Below are 8,918 nucleotides of genomic sequence, written 5' to 3'. Positions count from 1 at the left end.
CTCCAGCCTCTCCATTACATCTTGAACAACAAGGTGATATCTACTTAATGCGTAAGAATAACCTCCAGGATAACCTCTCAACTCTGTTTGGAATCTCTCAGCCATTGACACTTTGTCTCATTTCACTCTTCCCCCTTTTGGTAGAGAAGTTTCTCTCAATCCCTTGATGTTAATTCTCAGCTCATTCTAGGGTTTTTCTCAATCCCTTGATGCTGAGTCTCAGCTCATTCCAGGATCTTTGTCCCACGTTGCCAGGAAGGTCCACACCCCTGGGAGTCATGTCCCACGCAGAGAAGGGGAGGGTGGTGAGACTGCTCATCATGTTGGCTGGAGAGAGGGGCCACATCTGAGCAACAAAAGAAGCTCTCTTGGGGGTGACTCTTAGGCCTAAATTTTAAGTAGACTTGACCTATCCTTTGTGGGGTTAAGTTTCATATGAACAAACCCCAAGAGTGGGGGCTCAGCCTATAGCTTTGGTTGTCCACACTGCTTGTGAGAATATCAAGAATTCAACTTGGGGAAGTTGAATTTCTCCCCGTTCTCACCATTCCCCGAAGGGGGCTTTGCAAATACTTTTCCACTCACTGATCAAATCACTCTGGGATTCATCGGGGCATCACTCTGGACAAACCAACAAAATCTCATGTCCTACCTGAAACTCCAAGTACTTAGGGCGTTCAATCAAACTATCTACATAAGTTATATTAGGAAATGCACTAGTCAAAATATAAATTTTGTAACAAATAAACATTTTTTGCTTTACTCTCACACATAAGGTGACATTTTAAAATATTAATTACCATCTATTTTCAGCACCCTGCAATCATGACATTCCTTTGTTCTTCCTCATGCAAAAACATTTTTAAAATTTGTACATTGTACATTTCACTGTTATTATACACTCTAGGCATTCCTAGATTATACCATCTCAATCTTTAACATCTATCTTTCTTTCTGATTTCATTTATGTCCCCAGCCCTCCTCCCTCTATCATTCTCACATGCAGCTTCATTCAGTGTTTTAACATAATTATATTACAGTTAGGTAGTATTGTGCTGTCCATTTCTGAGTTTTTGTATCCAGTCCTGTTGTACAGTCTTTAAACCTGCAATTAAATTATTTTAAAAAAGAAGCTGTCCATGTCTGGAACTTAAATTTTGTGTAGCACATAATCTAACTCAACCTGTCTGCTTAGCTCATTTAAACAATCAAAACACAGGGAGCCCAGAATAAGAATGAGGGTCTTTAATCCTGTATAGCTTAATGTAATGCCTGGATATATCTTAGAATATATTAAGCAGATAATCAAAAAGTATTGGCAAAGTCCCTTAGGGATGGGAAAAAAATATAAGACTATTAAACTTTAACACCAGGGAAACCCCTGACACTGTGTCAAACATTGGGGAAAAATCAATAGGCCGAGCCCTTGACCTTGAGGTTTGCTCTTGGGAAGATTCCGGATGTAGCAGAGACGCTTAGCCTACTTATAGGCATGCCTAAGAGTTACTTCTGGAGGACCTCTTTTGTTGCTCAGATGTGGCCTCAGTCTCTCTCAGCCCAACTCTGCCAGTGAAATCATTGCCCGCCCCCGTCCACCCCACCTACATGGGACATGACATCCAAGGTGAAACTCTCCCTGGTGACGTGGGAGATGACTCCCAGGGATGAGTCTGGCCCTGGCACCGTGGGATCAACATTGCCATCCTGACCAAAATGGGGAAAAGAACTGTAACAAATAAGGTATCAGTGGCAGAGAGAGTTCAAATAGAGTCAAGAGGCTACTCTGGAGGTCACTCTTATGCATGCTTCAGTTAGACAGGGCTACCCATCATAACGTGTCAAATCCCAACCGAAACCATCCCAGCCAATCCTAAAGAACACCAAGGGCAAGATATAAGATTCTACAAAAGTTCTATGCACAAGGGTTACCTTCCAGAAACCTACAACCTCCAGATGGGTCCCCGAATCAGGTAAGTGCTGAAACCTAGAGGGCCGAGCCTCTGCAGAACATCAGCTAGTGCCATCTCTCTACCCCATATTACTGACAACACCTTCCAATATGTGGACAGGTGACAGCGCCGCTCTGTACCTCACTTCCCGCCTGTAAATCCGGGTTATGAGAGCGGAGCCCGGATGCGGTGCTCGTGAGATGGAATGAGTCAGCGGGGACGAAATCTTGGGGACCGGCCTGGCGGTGAGTCGACGCTACCTCAGAGTTTAACAAATACAATAAAACTCTGACTGTTTTATCTTCAGGTGACAGGGTGTTCCTGGTTGTGTCATAGTGTCTGTTCTGTCTGTTGGCAAGACACAACTGTGTCCCTGAGCCAGGAGGGAGCCTGCCCCATCGGAGGGAGCAGCACAAGGGATCAGCCCAGGGTCAGAGGAGAAGCGGCACTGGCCCCAGCTCCTGCCCGTGGTCTCTCCATCTTGAAAGGCACAGGCCCACCTCCGAGCTTCGGGCCTTTATCCAAAATGCTCTTTCCTTCCCTCACCTCCCTCAGATGCTTTCTTAGTTTTTAACTCAACCCATCCCCACTCCCCAGTCTCCCAGCCCCGCTCACTGCCTTCCTTGGCTCTGCCGTGCTTTCTATTTATACTGCTGCCTGGAAAGTTCTCCCTGCGGGAAAACCACAAACGGTTTTAAAGGTTGTGCAATAACAGGCTCCCATTTTTAAAAATTCCTCTGAGAATGGGGCATCATTTTCTGATCAATACGATGGCGCTGTCGGATCCGCATCCTCGAGGGACCTTCCTGGCGGGGCCTTTGCAAGGCTGCTCTCCGCCAACAGCGTCCTCCCCCGGGGACCCACCCGCCTGGCTCTCTGCTCACTCCCCTGCCCAGATCGCCCCCCAAACAGCCCCCGGTCCTGGCCCAGCGCCCTGTCATCCCCTCTGCTGTGCACCATTTTTCCCAGCTTGTCGTCTTTCTCCTTCAGGACTGCCTCAGTTTCCCGCCGCTGCTGTAACAAATGAGCACAAAGGAGGGCCTTGGCTGCTAGTCAGCCCCCATCCCCACTTGCTGCCCTGTCTTCAAAGCCAGCAACGTGGCATCCTCAGATCACACCCCTCCCTGCCCTGGCCCTCCTGCCTCCCTCTCCAGAGGACCCTGTGACTAGGTGAGGCTCCCAGGTGACCCGGGATAATCTTCCTATTGCGAGATCCTGGTCTGAACCTCAGCGGCCAAGCCCCTTTGGCATGTGGGTGCACACTTGCAGTTCTGAACTCAGACCGCCTTGGGGCCCGTGACTCCATGACACCAGCCTCATGCCTGCTCCAGCCCTGTACGCCCCATACCTGGCACAGAGGGCGCGCTCGGAGGACTTGCCGGATGAATGAATGAATGAATGAATGAATGAGCCAGCGAGTGAGTGGATGAGTGAATGGCAGCCGGGGCAGGAAGGGCAGGGTGGATGTTCGGTGGAGCAGGTTTTCTGGGGACAGAGGGCCAAGGAGGAAGTGCCAGTCCCTGAAGGAAGAGGGAGCAGTGTCACCTGCCCAGGGCAGGAAGCGGGAAGGAGCGGGAAGGAGGGGCAGGCCGGGCCGGGCAGCGGGAGGCCAAGAGATGAGGCACAGATTGGGGCATCCTGTTCTCCCACTGGAGCCCGCCCCCCTCCCACCTCCTCACCACCCTCAGGCTGGGCCCCGGCCTCCCGGGAGCCACTGCAGGGAGGGGAGAAGCTGGGGGGGCATGGGGATGCCCAACTGGCACAGCTGGTTTGGCTGGTCCTGGCATCTTGGCAGAGGCGAGTGCTGGGGACAGGTGAGGATGGTGCTGGGGGAAGGCGGGGGGGAGGGGAGGCGCCTGTGTTCCGGGGGCCGCCAGGACCCCAACCCCAGGAGCCTCACTTAGCTCGGGCTCTCACAGCCCTGGGGACTGGGGACCCAACCTCCTCAACCCCCAGGCCCTCCTCCTCCCCCAGATCCAGGGGTCCAATCCCCCAGCCCCTCCCCCTCAGACCCGGGGGTCCCACAGCCCCTCTCCCCTCACTCCTGGGGGACCCAGTCCTCAGCCCCTCATTCCGGAGAGGAGACCCAGCCTGGGGCCCGCGCCTCCAGCTGAAGGGCCGGGGTGTGAGGGAGGGGCGAGGCGGCACGGGTATCGGGGTACCAGCCCGGGAGATGGAGCAATGGGGTGGGGAGCGGAGCAGGAGGTTTCTGGGACGCTGCGCATCCCGGACGCGCCCGCGGAGTGGAAGGCAGGCTGGGGGCGGGGAGGCCAGGGTGCAGGCGCCCTCCTTCCACCCCACCCGGCCCGGGTGGCTTCGTTTCCTCGTCAGAGGGGCCCTGGGCAGCCCCGGCGACGGGGCATCTCCTGCCGCCCATGACCGGCCCCTCCCCACCCACCCCCAGCCCCAGGAGTCTAGGTGAACCGGTTTCATATCCTTCGGGAGCCCAGAGGCCCGGGTCTCAGCCTCCACCTCCCTCAGACCCCTGCACTGCCCCCACGTCGAACCCCTCCCCGACTCGGGGTGTGGGTGGCCCACCTCGCCGCCCCCTCCCACTGGGCCCTCCCGCATCCCCTATGGGCAATCCCGAGCTTTCAGTGGGAAGGTCGGGCTCCAAGGGTGAGGAAGGCCTGACCTCGTGACCCAGTGACCTCCCTCTGCCCACGTCGGAGCACCGGGAGCAAAGCGGCACATCCCAGGGCTCCCCGGGAATTCAGATGGGGTGCCCAGGGTGCGTGGGGCATGGGAGAGCCCTCCACCCTGGCTGTCTGCTCTCAGTCCTGCTGGGGAGAGCACTTCCTGTCCCCCTTTCCACAGTCAGCTCCTGAGGTCGGGGCAGAGGGGACCCCGTGCCTCCAGTGGCACACACGGGTGATGTGTTTGTCCTCCCTGGGGTTCGCGGGGGCGGAAGGCGTGTGCTGACAAGCCTAGCCCGTCCCCACCCGGCCCTGCTTCCTGGTCCCCTTAAGCCCCCTGGACGCCCCACGGTTGGCCCCCACCCAGGGATCCAGGCATGCCCAGGTGCCCCTGCCTTGGCGTGGAGGAAATACCTCCCAGCCTCCAGACCCCAGGCACCCCCAGGCCAACCCTGCCATCTGCTCAGGTCCCCCGGGTTACCGGACACCCCTTCTGTTTTCGGTTTCTCAGGTGGGGCATCCTTTCTCCTGGGAAGCCATTCTAGCGCTCCCAGAGCGGCTGCCAAGCACCCCGAATTTACCGCGAGCCAGCAGAGTCAATACAAAAGGGACACAAGCCATACCTATCAATTTTAAACTTGTTAGTAGCCATTTTAAAGAAAAAAGGAAAAAAACAGCCATTAAAGGGAATGGACGCTGACCCAGGCCATACTGTGGATGAAGCTGGAACCACATGAAGCTGAGTGAGAGAAGGTCACAGAGAATGTGATTCCGTTTCTGTGAAATGTCCAGAATAGGTAAATCCATAGAGACAGAAAGCTGATTAGTGGGTGTCAGGGGCTGGGGGAGGGGGAAAATGGAGTGACTGTTTAATGGATACAGGGTTTTCTTTTGGGGTGATTGAAGAATGTTCTAGAACTGGATAGCAGTGATGGTTGCATTATTCTGTGAGTGCACTAAATGTCAATAATGGTAAATTTTATGTTCTGTGCCTTTTACCACAATAAAAAAGTAAAAAGAAACAGGTGAAATTAAGTTTAATAATATATTTTATTTAGTCCCAATATATCCAAAACATCCTCATTTCCATAGGTGACAGTATAAAAATTACCCCTGAAAGAGTTTGCATGTTTTGTATATCAATGCTAAAGGCCAATTTCCAACAGTTAAAGTAAAATGTAGTCTTAGCAAACCAACGGAGCTGAATTTCGCAGTCAAAATGTGCTATAATTAATAGAAGTGGTTAACAGGAAAAAAAAAGTTGAGTTTAGGGGGAAATATTTTAGGCTGCTCTGTCTCTATATTGAAATTAAAATTAAATAAAAATTTTAAGTGTCAGTGCCTTGATCACACGTGCTACATTTCTAGAACTCAATGGTCACATGTGGTTGGCAGCACAGCTCTAAGCCCCGTTTAATTACTGCTTATTTATGGGCACAATGCCAGCTCCTGATTCAGAGGAGGCTTCCCCATTATATTAGTTGGAGCAATGGAAAGAAGGAAGGGAAGGAGGAAAGAAAGAAGGTAGTTAGATTGGTTGGATAGATGGATAATGGATGGATGGATGGATGGAGGAATGGATGGTTTGATGGGTGGTTCAATGGATGGTTTGATGGATGGTTTGATGGATGGCTCAATGGGTAGACGGTTGGATATGTGATTTCTCTCCTTGTACCCCAGCTGGCCCTGGGTTTCCCACTTACTTCTTCCCATCCCACCTATGTCTCCCCGTCCCCCAACCTCATACATTCCTTTGGGGTTGGTGGTCTCCATTACCATACCTCCCCTCTTCTGTTGGGTAAGAGGTAGCTCTGATGTCTCCCAGCTCCTCCTCAGAAGTCTGGACCACTTGCCCCCAGAATCAAGGCTTCATCTCCCAGCTCCTCACTCCGTTTTCTTCAGGGATTCAGCAGATTCCTCCGCACACCACCTCCATCCCTCATTCCTTGCCACTCTGCGATGATTCCCTCAGTCCACTAAAGCATTTATTGAGCGTCTACGTGTTCCAGGCACTTCCCTGGGGATAGGGCAGGAGACAAGACATGTAAAAAGCTCTGCCCTCGTGGGATTGACAGTCTTATGGGTAGTCAGAGTGTAAACAACACCACTGAGTAAAACTTTAGGTTGCCAGATGGCGATGAGTGCTGTGGACAAAGCATAACACAGGGAAGGGGGATGGAGATGTTGGTGGGAGAGGAATGCAAAAGGTGGGAGTCAGGAAAGGCCTTCTGACTTGGCAGACTTGGAAGAACAGAGGAGGTAAAGGTCTCAGGAATCTGGGAGAAGAACATGCCAGGCAGTAGGACACAGCAAGTGCAAAGGCCCTGAGGCAGAGGTGTTTCCTTGGACTCTGGGTTTGCTTTGTGTGGTTACTCCCTGCTCTTGTCCCCTTAGGCACAGCTCCAGGGCCTCCATCTGCCTTCAACATCTTGCGCTACACTCTCATTGGGTCTTTCTGGATCTCCTTGGCCCCCAGGCCTGCGTCCCTACCCCCAAGTTTGCACTCCATTCCCTCCAGACCTTCCTTCCCACAGGAACTCGAGGCTTCTGGCCCCATCTGGTACCAGGGTGTGTAGGGGGCCTGGGACCCTTTCAGTGTTGGTGTCAGTGGGAGGGACAGAGCAGGATCATCCCCTTCACAGATTAAGGAACAAAGGGTCATTGAAGGTAGAACAAAGGAGGTGCAAAGGCTTGAGAGCTTGGTTGGCAGGTGTCTCTGTCCTCCCACCCCCCCTCGCCTCCCCCCGCCATCTGTGACATCAGGGAACCTCAGTATCATCCCAGCCCTGCACCATTAGGATGTCCAGAAGCCCCTAGACAGAAGAGCTGGCCTTCTGGCCCTCACATCCGGCCTGTGAGGGAGCCCCATTCCCAGATGAGAACCTGGAGGTTGAGTGAAAGTTGCTGAGGCCTGGTTCAAACTCAGTTTAGGCCAGCAGGCTCCCCTCGCCTGGGGTCCTGGAGAGGGAGCTCTGAGCGCATGAACTGTAGGGGCACATTGCCCCAGGACGCCCACCCCACCCACCCACAGAAAGCAGGGGCAGAATGCTGAGCCACCTCTGACAAGTGACTTTCCCTCTCTGAGCCCCCTTTCTGCATCTATTGGTGAGTCTGGCACCCCGGTTGCCTATTCAAGAACACATGGGACATAGTAAAAGGTCCTTGAATAAAATGCAAAACAACGATATTTTTGCATTTATTCATCTGACCAAATTTTCTCTGGAACACACTAGAAAAATAAGGAGAAATTTCTAGAAAGTTAACACCAAAATATTCGAGGTGGTTACTCCTGTGAGTAGGGGGAGGGTTACAGGGATCCTTATTTCCTTGGGTGGATTTATCTGCTCAGAAATGGTTTTTCTTCAAATGTTAAAATAAATTGGGTAGAGGGAAATACTAGCAGTCAATGAGAGGGAGGGGTATGGTATGCATGAGTTTTTTCTTTTTTCTTTTTATTTCTTTCTCTGGATGATGTAAATGTTCTGAGAAATGATCATGGTGATGAATATACTACTATGTGATGATATTGTGAGCCACTGATTACACACCATGTATGGAATGTTCATACGTTAAGAATGTCCATGTTGATGTTGATTGCTCTTATTAATAAAAATTACAAAAAAGAAAAGAAATGGTTTTTCTTGAGTAGGTACACATTTTCCTTTTGTTCCATAAAAATAGCATTGTTTCTAGGTGGGTACTCCCAGGGTTTTTGGGGGATGGAGCAGAAAGGTTTTGCTGAGCTTTGACTGTGTGCCAGACACCCCAACTTGAGAACTTGAGAAATGTGTCCCCCAGTACTTCCACGGCATCCCAGGATGGGGAAATCGAGGCACAGAAGGGCCGTTAGGACCTGGGATTCGAACTGGTGCTGGGACCTGAAAACTCCCACACCCAGTAGCATCTGGGGATTATGTTACATCCCCGTGTCTCTCTCTGCCTCTGACCCTCTGTGTGTCTCTGTCTTGCTTGGTCTCCTGGTGTCTCTTGTGGCGCTCTCCCTTTCCCCCTCTGTGCCGCTGTGACCTGGATGCATCTCCCTCTGTCTCTGGGCCTCCTTCTGTGTGTGCCCCTCACAGGCTCAGCTCAGGATGGCAAAGTTTCTACCTGTTTGTTCCCAACTGTTCCCCAGGGCCTGGCAGACTTTAGATGTTCAATAAATAGTTCTTGACTGACTGACTGACCAATGAATGAATGAATGAGCTCTCTGAGATGGGAAGGGGCAGCTCCGTTGGCAAGATGAGCAGACCGAGGCTCCGGGGAGCGCAGACTTGGCCGTCACGGCCGGACTTGGGCGGGCGCTACACCCCCACCCCCACCCCCCACTTCCCGG

Source organism: Tamandua tetradactyla, chromosome 16, assembly GCF_023851605.1.
Source record: "Tamandua tetradactyla isolate mTamTet1 chromosome 16, mTamTet1.pri, whole genome shotgun sequence".
Classification (NCBI taxonomy): Eukaryota; Metazoa; Chordata; class Mammalia; order Pilosa; family Myrmecophagidae; genus Tamandua; species Tamandua tetradactyla.
This window is presented reverse-complemented; position numbering follows the sequence as displayed.